At 50.0% G+C, this 12,406-nt stretch overlaps 1 pseudogene; it reads left to right on the forward strand.

Annotated features, from left to right (window-relative positions):
* Positions 1–5,976: 5,976 nt before the first annotated feature.
* On the forward strand, positions 5,977–7,740 carry LOC125507162 (annotated as a pseudogene).
* The last annotated feature ends 4,666 nt before the right edge of the window (positions 7,741–12,406 follow it).

The following is a 12,406-nucleotide window of genomic DNA, read 5'->3' on the forward strand; positions in this document are numbered from 1 at the left end:
AGTGAACCACTAGAACGCAATCGACCAAGGAATCGAGAACAAAATCACAAGAGTTTATACCTGGGTTGGAGGTTACCGCATCTTCCATCTCCTCATCCCGGTACTGGAGAGAAGAGGTTCCTGACGTAGCAGCACTGCAAAGACCCGCATTCAATCGGTTACGTCCGGTTAATCGAGTCGACGAAAAGGACAAGTCAGATGATTACCCGGAGATAGTAGGGACGGTCACTTTGATCCTGGGCAAAGCTTTTGGCAGTTTGGAGGAGGTGGCTTTCGGTGCTTTCGGCACTAGAGGTAGCACAACTTTGGACTGCTTTGGAGCCTTCTCAGTCGGCGTTGGGGAAGACGTCCTGGGATGCTTCAAAGACTGTCCAATCGGCGCGGCCACCGAGTCCGGAGCGCTCACCGGGTTGTGAGCGTGTTTGGATCTCCTCTCCTTGCGAGGAGGGGAGTCGACTTCTTCGTCATCAGTCGATTCGTCGCTCTCCTCGTCCTCCTTGGCATCCGAGTGCCCCTCGCCGCTCTCGCCCCCGCTCGCTTCTTCCTCGACGTCTTGCTCCTGCACTCCGTTGGGCATTGAGTACATGTCGATGAGGGCCTGAAAAGACAACGATCAAAGGAAATCCAGTCGACCATAAACAAGATGTCACACGGTGAATCGAAAAGATACTTGATAAAACAGAATTATACCTGCTCCCACTGGTGCGAGTTGTCGAATGGAATCACCCTCCTAGACCCCCGAGGGTTGTCTTTGTTGCTGGTGATCCCCATCAACCACTTCTCCAAGGTATCCTCGCTGACATCCTCCGGGTGGATCCGAGTGGAATCCTCGAGCCCAGAGTACATCCAATCGGATGATCACGCGCCTGAAGCAGTTGGATGCGCCGAACGAGAAAGACCTCCAGCAGGTCCATCCCGGTCACCCCATCGTGGACGAGTTGGACGACCCGCTCGACCAGCACCTTGACCTGCGCCTTCTCTTCTGGAACTACCTTCAGGGGGGCGGGCTTCTCCACTCGAGCCAAGGAAAAGGGAGGAAGTCCAGTCGACTGACCCGGGGTCGGCTGATCCTTACAGTAGAACCAAGTCGACTGCCAGCCACGGACCGAGTCGGGAAGGATCATGGCTGGGAAGGTACTCTTGCTCCTCATCTGGATCCCCAGACCCCCGCACATCTAGATCACTTGTGTACTCTCGTCACTCGGATTGGCCTTTTTGACCGACTGGGAGCGGCGGGTGAAGATGTGTTTGAAAAGACCCAAGTGCGGTCGACAGCCCAAGAAATTTTCACACATCGACATGAAAGCAGCCAGATAGACTATGGTGTTTGGAGTGAAATGGTGAAGCTAAGCCCCAAAGAAGTTCAAAAAAACCCGGAAAAAAGGATGGGGAGGCAGTGAGAATCCGTGATCTACATGGGTGGCGAGGAGAACACACTCACCCTCCCTTGGCTGCGGCTCGGTTTCGTTCCCCGGGAGCCGTGCCGACTTGTGGGGGATCAGTCCCCCCTCCACCAGGTTGTCGAGGTCGTCCTGGGTGATTGTCGAGCAGATCCAGTCACCCTGGATCCAGCCCGGCGGCAGGCCGGATCTCGACGAGGATCCGCCCCGGCTGGTCCGCTTGCCCTTCGCCTTCGCGGTCGCCTTCTTCGCGTGCTCCAGCGCCACCGTCTTCTCTTTCCCCATGGTGACGGGTCGAGCTCAAGCAAGAGTCCGACGACGAGAGTGGAAGCGAGCGTGGCGGAGAGATCGGGAGAAGAAGAAGAGAGAATGGGAGCGCATGGGGCAGAGGCCTGGTCCGGGGCCTTTTATAAGGTCGTCCCCCGAGTGACTGACTGGTGGACCCAGACGATCTAAACAAATCCCGCAACATTTGCGCGCAGTACGTGGCGAAAAAGGTGGCGCGGGGATCGAGGAGACTTGCCTAATCTGTCCCGATAACCTCGGTTCCATCCGTCTGGCGCACTTCCCAAAATTCGAATCCCGCGAAATCCGCGGAGAGCAGAGCAACCTGTCAGACTGAAGACAAACATCCTCTACATTATCATTCGGAATTCTACCATGAAAATTCACTCGACAAAAACCAAGAATGGACCAAGGCGACTGAGAAAGGAGTCGACGTCTTCACCTCAACTCATTGTTCCAGAACAAGATATACTCATAGCGCAAAGAATGGTTCGGAAGTTTTCCCAACTCCTTCCTCACTTAAACCCTGATCCATTCGGAGGCTAATGATGAAGCTATGTACCTAGGGTAGGGTCATGGATCTGTCCAACATACCCTCCCCAAGGACATCTCTACAAAGAATCAGAAGCAGTCAAAGAGAAACCATCATCCACTCGACCATGAAGATGTGCTCACTCGACCACCTTGAAGACACTCGACCACCAGAAGATGAGAAGCCCTTCACTCTGCAATGGTCGGGGTTTAAACCATAGCTTTATGGGCATTTACAACACTTTACTGCAGACGTTACCAGTAACGGCCCTCCTTTATGAGCATTGAACCTTGTGTAACAGAGGGGAGCCGGGGTCCTGGCGTACTCTATATAAGCCACCCCCCTCCTCTGGGACAGGGGTTTGCACTTTATGTAATTCACACACATATATTCAGTCAACCGCCTCCAGGCTCCGAGACGTAGGGCTGTTACTTCCTCCGAGAAGGGCCTGAACTCGTAAAACTCGTGTGTACAACTCCTCCATAGCTAGGATCTTGCCTCTACATTCCTACCCCCCCCCCCTATTCTACTGTCAGTCTTAGAACCACGATAGGACCAACTCTACGCGGACCTCACGAAGCTAGCCAAGCTCTCTGAATCTCATGTGCTCCCTACTCATATCCTGGAGCTGTTGAAGAAGCAGAGCCACCGCGGCATCTGCGATGATTACATCGAGATCGAGATGCACGCCGTCCAAGACGAGGCCCATGTGGAGATGCAGAAGCAGCTGGACAAATTCCTTCAAGAGAGGGCAAATCCATCGACAAATCATCGACACAAAAAGATGATGGCCGAGGAGGAGGACGAAGACGTCGACATCGTCGACGGCATCTCCCCTTTACCGGTCAGGCTGACACCCGTGCAGCTCGTCGAAGAGGATGAACAGTACGTGGACATCTGCGGTGACGCCTCACCGCTGAAGAATCTTGGCCAAGATGCAACCATCAGCGGCAGCGACGGTTCGGTTTCTGATTCTTCTCACCAGAGCGTCGATAGTCGTACTGCTCCAGCAGAGCGCGCCGCCAACACTATGCCTCCAGCCCGCGACCTCATCGCCCGTGCCAGCGAGATTCTGGAAAGGCGGCGAAAGGAGGAGACGTCCCGGGCGAGGGAGAAGGCCCGTCAGCAAGTGCTCGCGACGGAGAGGACGGTAATGTTCAACGAGACTCTAGATGAGGACGTGAAGGCCCTCGGCATCAATCAGTACAACACGACGAGGCCGAACAACTTGTTGCGACTGATGGGACTCTTCCGCAAGGACAAGCTTGACGACGACGACGACGACCTAAAGCAGCAGCAGCATCAAGGCTTCCAAGAAGATTTAGAGGAAGGGGAGATTCGGCTATGATCGATCGTCATGGCTAGCAAAGAAAGCTTGTAATTCTCTTCTGCTGCTGAACGTAGTAATTGTGAGGATAACAGCTGACCCTTGATGCTGTTCTTGAGGCCTCAAGAGTAGGCGTGTAAGCATAATTAAATGAGAAACTTATGTTTGTTTGGTCATGTAGGCACACCTTTTATCTATACCATATTTGGAAGTACATGATCGATTATACAGAGTATCAGCTAAATTAGTTATATCCTTCTTTACACATATTTGTGGTGCTGCGGTGTGTAAATGCTCATTATAAAGTTGGCCCATCTCCGAGAAAGATTAACAGAGATGTCCATTTCCGAGAATGATTAACAGGGATGTCTGTCAGGGGAGAGGTTTGCACATGTTCTGGGGAGTATACTTGGAGTTTTCACATTTATTTGTCACAAGCTACCCTTGGCTCAAACCTGGGTTCCACATTGCAATGACAGAATTGGTAGCATCAAGAATACAATCTTAAGGCATTCCATGTTGCTGATGCTCGCATGTGTGGACCATCGCCTATAGAAGGGACACGGAGTTTCTAGACACATTTCTCTCAAACATGCTCCGCTTCTCGAAAGATGTCAGCTGGTCGGGGACACGGGGCCCTAACTGTGGTGGCTACAATGATGGCCGTCGCGGCAACGACGGCTATGATGGCAGCAGAAGCTCGTATGCTATTGGCACTTCTCCCCCTCCCAAGCACCTATGAATCCTTTGCATGAACTATCTTCGGCACAGAAAGGTACACTACCATCATCAACTCCATACACTACCAGCAGGCGGCTTGGTAAGGCCTCTAGATTTTTCAGAGTGTGTGGCGCGAGGTCAGAGCATATCATCAATCTTATAGGTAGGGTGACAATTTTCGTCAGAAAAGTGTCTTTGATTTGATCTATATATTTATTTTACAAAACCTTGTTGAATAATGCAATAAATATGGTTGTGTGCAATGGAAAGGTCGGGAGTAATCCTCCATTTCGAAAAAACCAACAAGAGGGTGTTGGTTTGACCTCCATGACAAACAAACAAAGCACTTTTTATGACCATATTTCTAAATCATTTTGTTTACCATGGTCATTCCATCAGCAATCTCCAAAAGAATTATCGGAGCGGGAGAGGCAACGCAAAATGACTAAAGGGGTCGATAGCCAGCATGTTCGGGTAGATAATTCGGACACCACCCGAACAAAAAAATATCATTCAACCGGCCCTCCTATGTCTAGCCCATATGTCCGGGGTGTCTAACACCCCTCAAACCAAACCCATACATGGGGTGGATTTAATGCCGCCTGAATGCTTTCGTCACGTCGGATCAAATAGGATGGACCTTCTCTCGTGTCCGTCTTTCCTTTTTCACGTCTGGGCCGTCATCCTCTCTTTCCCTTGCTCCTCATTCATGCCACCGGTGCCCTCCTCTATCCTAGTTGTCTACACACGCTTCAAATTCATAGGATTTCTATCATTGGGAATAAAGCGGAGACAAAAAAATAAGACCAATCCAAAGACTATCCTCATTGGCTTTTATTTATAGAAAAAACTCTATGAACACCGCGTGTTAGGGGAATAATAAAGCGGAGACCATCCCCTAGCACCAAGGAGCTAGCGGCATGGGGCAGCAATTCCTATTAGAAAAAAAACTTCACAAAACCGCTCTTCTCATTTGGACCCACATGTCAGCTCACACTCTCCTCCACCTTGATCGCGGAGACCACTTACTCCACCTTCTCCATCTCTCTCTGACTCAGATCCGGCCATGGCGCCACCGCCACTCTTAGACCGGGCCTCATCAGCAGCAATCCCGTCATCACCGCCATCGATGCCGGCTTACACACCGTCGCGCATCGCGGGTGAATTTTCGGTGCGATTCGCTATATTTTTTCCTACAATTCGGTCGTTCTTCACGGCGTCGCGGGCGCTGGCCCTGGCCTGCTCCTTCGTGGCCAGCACGCAGCCACGCGGCCGTATTTTTGCGAGATGCCGGAGGAGGGAGACGAGGAGGAGCGCACCTGTCCCTCCTACTCAGGCGAGGGGTTGGATGTCGTTATCGGTGTTGTGGCCTCCTTGGACGCCATTTCTCTTTAGTTTAGCCAACGGTAGTGCTCGTTTAGTCGTCGAGGTGACATAGGCTGATCGATCAAGAATCCTACAAAAATCGAGCCCGAACTTTCCTGGCTTGACCATTTCATGCCATCTGAAGAAAGCAATTTATTCATAAGCTGTTAAGAGATTGGGCCTAGATTTTTAAATTTAGCCCGAACCTGACCTGCCTATTTTTGAAGAATAGGCCCAAAGATGCAAGTTTATATATTGATGAAACTTGAAAACCTCCCCAGTTCGCATTCAGCAGTTCATCCCTCATTAGTCCAGCACTTTCCCTTGGGACAGCATCATCTACTCCCATGGACTTAGATTTCCCAGCTGGTAGTAGCGGCGAGGATGTTGACACCTTCTTCATGGACGAAGAGATGATGCAACTCGTCATGGCATGCCTGTCGCCGCCTAGGATGCTGATTTCATGGTCGCCGCCACCACCAAGCCTGATGGCAGTAGCGGGGTTTGGTGGCCTGCAGAATTGTGATGACGATCGCATGTCACCTTTGCAGACGGCCCTCATCCCTGCACATGCCAGTCCTACCACCATCCAAGGTGAGCATGCGTCCTTTCCGTTAGCTCACTTTACCTTCCTTCTTTTACTTCAATCTTCCAGTTCTGCTCCGTATAGGTGATAATTCCCAAAGGAAACTAGAATGTGTTGGTAGTAAGTGGCATCTCCACGCTTTACTTCATGATGGCAGCACATATGGTTTATCCGTGTTGAAGGAGAGTCTTATACATGCTCTCGGATATTTTGAAGAGTCCACTGATTCATGCCTCCTAGTTCAGGTTTGGGCGCCTGTCAACAACAAAGGCCGCTCTGTGCTTACCACTTCAGGACAACCTTTCGTGCTTGACCATCGGAATACCAGGCTTCTTCAGAAGAGGCCCGTATCCATGATGTATGCCTTCTCTACTGAAGGCAGTAATGTAGGGGAATTTGGGTTACCAGGTCCGGTATTCAGGCTCAAAGTTCCAGAATGGAGACCCAATGTTCAGTACTACAGCAGCAAAGAGTATCCACTGCTTATCCATGCAATGAGTTACAATGTTTGTGCTGCTATTGCCTTGCCTGTGTTTGATCCTCATACAAAGTCATGTGTTGCTGTTGTTGAACTTATACTGACATCAAAGAAGGTGAATTTTGAGTCTGAGGTTGATTTGACATGCAAAGGACTTGAGGTGAGGTTCTTTCACACCCAACCAAGTGTTCTATCAGAGTAACAATCTAGTACCATATGTATAGGTTACATGCAATCGCTTATCACGTTACTTTGTTCTGTTAACAGGCAGTTAATCTCACAAGTTCTTATATTTCATTCCACCCAAGTGCCCAGGTGAGCATTTCGATCAAGAAAATAGTCTAGGAAGTGTACTGGTGTTCCAAAGTTTTTCAGAAGGAAGATTTTATTACCTTAGAAAGCATCAAGCTGATGTACTGTTGTTCTAATTAATAAATGTTGTTGTCCTTTCACCTTTCAAGATACTCAATCACAGCCGTCAATCTGCTCTAGTTGATATATTGGAAATTATCACAATTATTTCTGAAACACACAAGCTGCCCTTGGCTCCAACCTGGGTTCCATGTTGGAATAACAGAAATGGTATGCCATGGTGGTAGCCTCAAGAATTCATGCTTACATTTTGATGGTTGTTGCAGTCACGGAGTATGCATTTCAACCTGTGATGTGGCATTCCATATTGCCGATGCTCATATGTGGGGATTTAGGAATGCATGTGTGGAGCATCGCCTACAGAAGGGACAGGGGGTTTCTGGAGACGCATTTCTCTCAAACATGCTCTGCTTCTCGAAAGATGTTAGCCAGGCCTCTAAACTGAAATATCCCCTGGCACACTATGCTCGTGTATTTGGGTTAGCTGCTTGTATTGCAGTTTGCTTGCAGAGTTCATACACCGGTGATGATGTTTACATATTGGAGTTTTTCCTGCCACTAGATTGCCGAGAAGATGGTGAGTAGAAGGCGCTTCTGGAGTCTATGTCAGTTCTGATGAAACAGAATCTGCGCAGTTTGAATGCATCTTCTCATGGAGACTTCGGATCTCCTTAGTTCATTGACATGCCTGTGATTGGGAATAAAGAGCTGAAGGAAACATATGCCCAGAATCCAGAAAGTAGGCATTGTGAATCACCTTTGGTGCTAGACAGAAGCAAAAGGATGCGAAGGAACACTGGAAATGCTGCAGCAAGCATCAGTGTTGTCCACACACCATCCTTCTACACAGTCGATAAATGTACCAAGATCAAAATCAAAATCAAGATCAAAAGTATGGAATCACTTCAAGAGGACGGATGGAGCGCGAGCGATTTGCAACTATTGCAACAAGGACTACGCAGCCGACCCAAAAACGCATGGGACTTCTTGTTTGTTGAGGCATTTGAAGGATGACCATGGGATTGACCCCAAAGCCGCATCTTCAGCAAGTGGGAAGTGACACCATTTTGCTTGGTTTTAACTAGATTGTGGGCAACGCGGCTCTCGGCCCTCCACTCAAGCCACACCCCTTTACCGCCTCCTTCGGCGCACCGAACACTTCGAATGGACGGATGCAGCCACGGCCGGACTCGACGAAATAAAAGTCATATTGGCAACAAACCCAGTCCTGGCCGCGCCAAACATTGGCGAACCAATGCTATTGTACATTGCAGCAACACATCAGGTTTTAAGCATAGTGCTCGTCGTCGAACGAGAAACGGACGGACACAAATTCCCCCTTCAAAAGCCGGTCTATTATGTGTCCACTGTCCTCACTCCGTACAAATCACGGTACCCGCATTATCAAAAGTCGCGTACGCGGTATTCATGGCATCCCGGAAGCTACGACACTACTTTCAAGAGTGTTCAATAACAGTAGCCTCGGAAGTACCACTTAACGATATTATAAACAACTGTGACGCAACGGGCCGGATTGCAAAATGGGCCATTGAGCTCCTCCCGTTCGACATAACTTATAAGCCACGGCGAGCCATCAAGTCGCAAGTTTTGGCCGACTTCGTTGCAGAATGGACGGAGGCCGAACTCCCTAAAGAGTACGGCACATATTCAAATTGGATCATGCATTTCGACGGCTCCAAGATTTTGGCCGGACTAGGGGCTGGCGTCGTTTTGACGTCCCCCACAGGAGACACGGTTCAATACGTACTCCAGATTATGTACACAGACTCCAATAATGCAGCCGAATATGAGGCCCTTTTACATGGTCTCTGGATGGCAGTATCCATGGGCATTCAACGCCTAGAGGTGCGCGGGGACTTGAACCTCGCAATATCCCAAATAAATGGAGACTTCGATGCCAAGGATCCAAAAATGGCAGCTTACCGCAACGCCGTCCTAAAAATGTCAGCTCGGTTCAAAGGGCTCGAATTTCACCATATAGCCCGGGAAAATAATCAGGCGGCAGATGTCCTGGCACGCATCGGCGCAAAACGCGATGTAGTCCCCCCCAACATCTTCTTGGAAAGGCTGTTCAAGCCATCCGTAGTATGGGAAGGGGAGCCGAACAATAACAGCCCGAACCCAACCGCACTGCCCGACACCGAACATTCTGACACGATCGGAGGCTCTACCAATGAAATAACACCTTCAGCCCACGTAATAATGGCCGTCATCGCCCCATGGACAGAACCATTCCTCGCCTACCTTACTAGGCAGGAACTCCCCGAGGACCAAAATGAGGCACGCTGCATAGTGCGGGCGATCCAAAGCCTACAAAGTCCACGAGGGAGAGCTTTATAAGAAAAGCACTACCGGCGTCCTTCAAAGGTGCATCTCCGAAGAGGAAGGGCGGAACCTCCTGGCTGAAATTCATGCCGAACTCGGCGGTCATCATGCTGCAGCTCGGTCCCTTGTAAGCAAGGCATTCCGTACAGGCTTTTATTGGCCGACGGCCCGGGCAGACGCCCAGGACTTAGTCCAACGATGCGTCGGTTGCCAGCTCTTTGCAAACCAAAGCCATATGCCACCCACCGCCCTCCAAACTATCCCCATCACTTGGCCCTTCGCGGTCTGGGGGCTTGACATGGTTGGACCCCTTAAAGGCGGAACCCACAAGCAAAAATACTTACTGGTCATGGTGGATAAGTTCACCAAATGGATAGAAGTCAAGCCTGTTAAGACGGCCGAATCCAGACCGGTGATAGACTTTATATCCGGGGTTGTACACCGTTACGGTGTCCCCCACAGCATCATCACTGATAACGGCACGAACTTTACGGCCGACGAGGTAAAACTCTGGTGCAAAAACATGGGCATCAAGCTCGATTATGCTTCCGTCTATCACCCACAAACTAACGGCCAGGTCCAACGTGCAAATTGTCTTATCATGAGCAGCATCAAAACCAGATTAGTGCGGTCCCTCAAGGAATCTAACACACACTGGGTAGAGGAGCTCGACTCCGTACTCTGGGGGCTGCGGACCACGCCGAATCGCACCACCGGATACACACCATTCTTTATGGTGTACGGCGCAGAGGCAGTTTTGCCTTGCGACATAATTCATGACTCACCTCGAGTGCGGATGTACGAATAAAGAGAAGCCAAGCTCGATCGGCAGGACTGTTTGGACGCATTGGAGGAGGAGCGTGACGTGGCAAAAGCCCGTTCCGCATTCTATCAACAGCAGGCTCGAGATACCAAAGCAGAGAAGTACGGGCCAAAAATTACAACGTTGGCGAATTAGTTCTACGCCTGCCGGACAAGAAAAAGGACAAACTCAAGCGCAAGTGGGAAGGTCCCTTCATAATTGACCAAGTCCTGACTAGTGGAGCGTACCGCCTGCGAGATGCATCGGATAACCGACTCGAGCCGAACCCATGGAACGCAACCCGTCTCCGAAGATTCTATGCCTAGCGCCGGACTCTGTGTTCGTCTCCTTCCTCTGTCCATTTTTTATATATTGTCTGTCTTGCATTTCTCTCCTTCTCCCCTTCCTTTCTCTTATAGCCTTTAAAGGCTCATCAAATGACGTGCTATTCGCACTCATTAAACCTGGGGGCTTCTTTTAACAGAAGCTTATTTATACGGGCTTCATGCCCAACACATGTGTTACACTTCCGCATGTACCTTTTATTTCACCATTATATGCATCGATATGACTTAAGTTTTGGCCAAGCTGGGTTGCCTGGCTCCTGTGCTTACCCCTACATTCCCGATTATTCAGCTAGGTGGTAAAGGGAGCACCTCTGCGATTGTTACTGCCGGATCAGCCGGATGTGTACCTCAGACTGGGTGAAGCCGAAAGCTAGCGTTCTTAAGGGAATATTCGGTCGGTGACCTAAAAGATGATCATTTCACTTATTTATTTATGCGCCCCCAGATGCTTTTTCCCGCGTCTTTTTTCGCAGAATGGGCATGCACTTTAGGGCATGCCTCCCAGGGAAAGGAACCCCTAACGGAACTATTCTCCCTGGAAGATGTTTCTTACTAACCATGTAATATAACATAACTAGTCGGGCACTTGTCTGTTCACGCACTAATGACCCCTACGCCTGGTCTCCATGCATTCCCCGGTTCTTATATAACCGCATGGGAATTCGGACACACTCCGGACCGTCAGGTCCCGAGGCTGAAGCGAAAAGGTCGGCCATGACAAACGATCTACAATCCGGCTAGAAGGCATTATAAATGTCAATTAAATTACATAGTCATTCTGACTGATTGTATTCCTCTTCAATACCATCTAGCAGGCTGTCTAATTTACAGTCCTGCTGGGAATACTTTGCGGCCAATTCTACTTGGTCGTATACTAAGCTTACAGGGATCTCCTTCCCATCGGGCCCCACAGGACCGACCTCGGCCATGTGGTTGGGGTCAGCCTTTGTGTACCGCGTCTTCACCATGGCCCAAGCCTCCCTAGCGCCTTGACGGCAGGCCGATATCTTCCACAATCGGAAGCGCCGACGTGCTCCCTTTAGCTTCTCCGCAAGCTCTCCAAGACCTTCGGGCATGGAGATGGATGGCCACAAGGCCTGGGCGACGCCTTGCATCACCTGCCGAACTCGCTCGAGCAGTTGCGAGAGCTCAGGAAGAAGGTCACCCGTAGAACCGGGCATCTCCTCTGCAGGACGACCTGTTAGCACACCTACAGACATTACTCTGTTAGTCGACTTCCCCGCCGGACCTTTTTTTTCAAAGGTTCGTTCAAGCACTTACTAAATATGCCGCGCCGAAGCCGCTGATTCTCCTTAACGGAGTCTGACAGCTGGGCACGAACATCTTTTAGGTCGACACCCAGCTTGGTGTTGGCATCTTGGAGATTGTTCTTCTCCTGCCTCACCTTTGTCAGCACCTTCTCACCAGCCTTCAGCTGGCGTAGGAGTTGTTGCCTTTCCGGACTCAATCCGGCGCCATCTGCAAATTCATTTGTCAGATTCGCACCCATGTCGTGCTTCGCAAAATACTTATCTTTCGAAGTGTATATTACCAGAGGGGGTCTCCTTGGGCTCCCCTGCCGCGGCTAGTGCGGCCTCAAGTTGGGCTTTGCACTCTTCCAGCTCCTGGGACAGTAGGGAATTCTTTTCTGTAAGAACCTGCATAACAAATGATCCTTAAATCAGTTATTCTAACTGTTTCAAGTCTCAGGGGCTACTGGTATATATATATAATTACCAAAATGTTCTTACCCGTATGTCTTTTACATATTGCTCCGTGGCTCTGGCTAGACCATTTTGAGCGGCACGGAGGTACGCATCTCCCGAATTGAAGGCATCTAATGCCT

Source organism: Triticum urartu, chromosome 5 (assembly GCF_003073215.2).
Source record: "Triticum urartu cultivar G1812 chromosome 5, Tu2.1, whole genome shotgun sequence".
Lineage (NCBI taxonomy): Eukaryota > Viridiplantae > Streptophyta > Magnoliopsida > Poales > Poaceae > Triticum > Triticum urartu.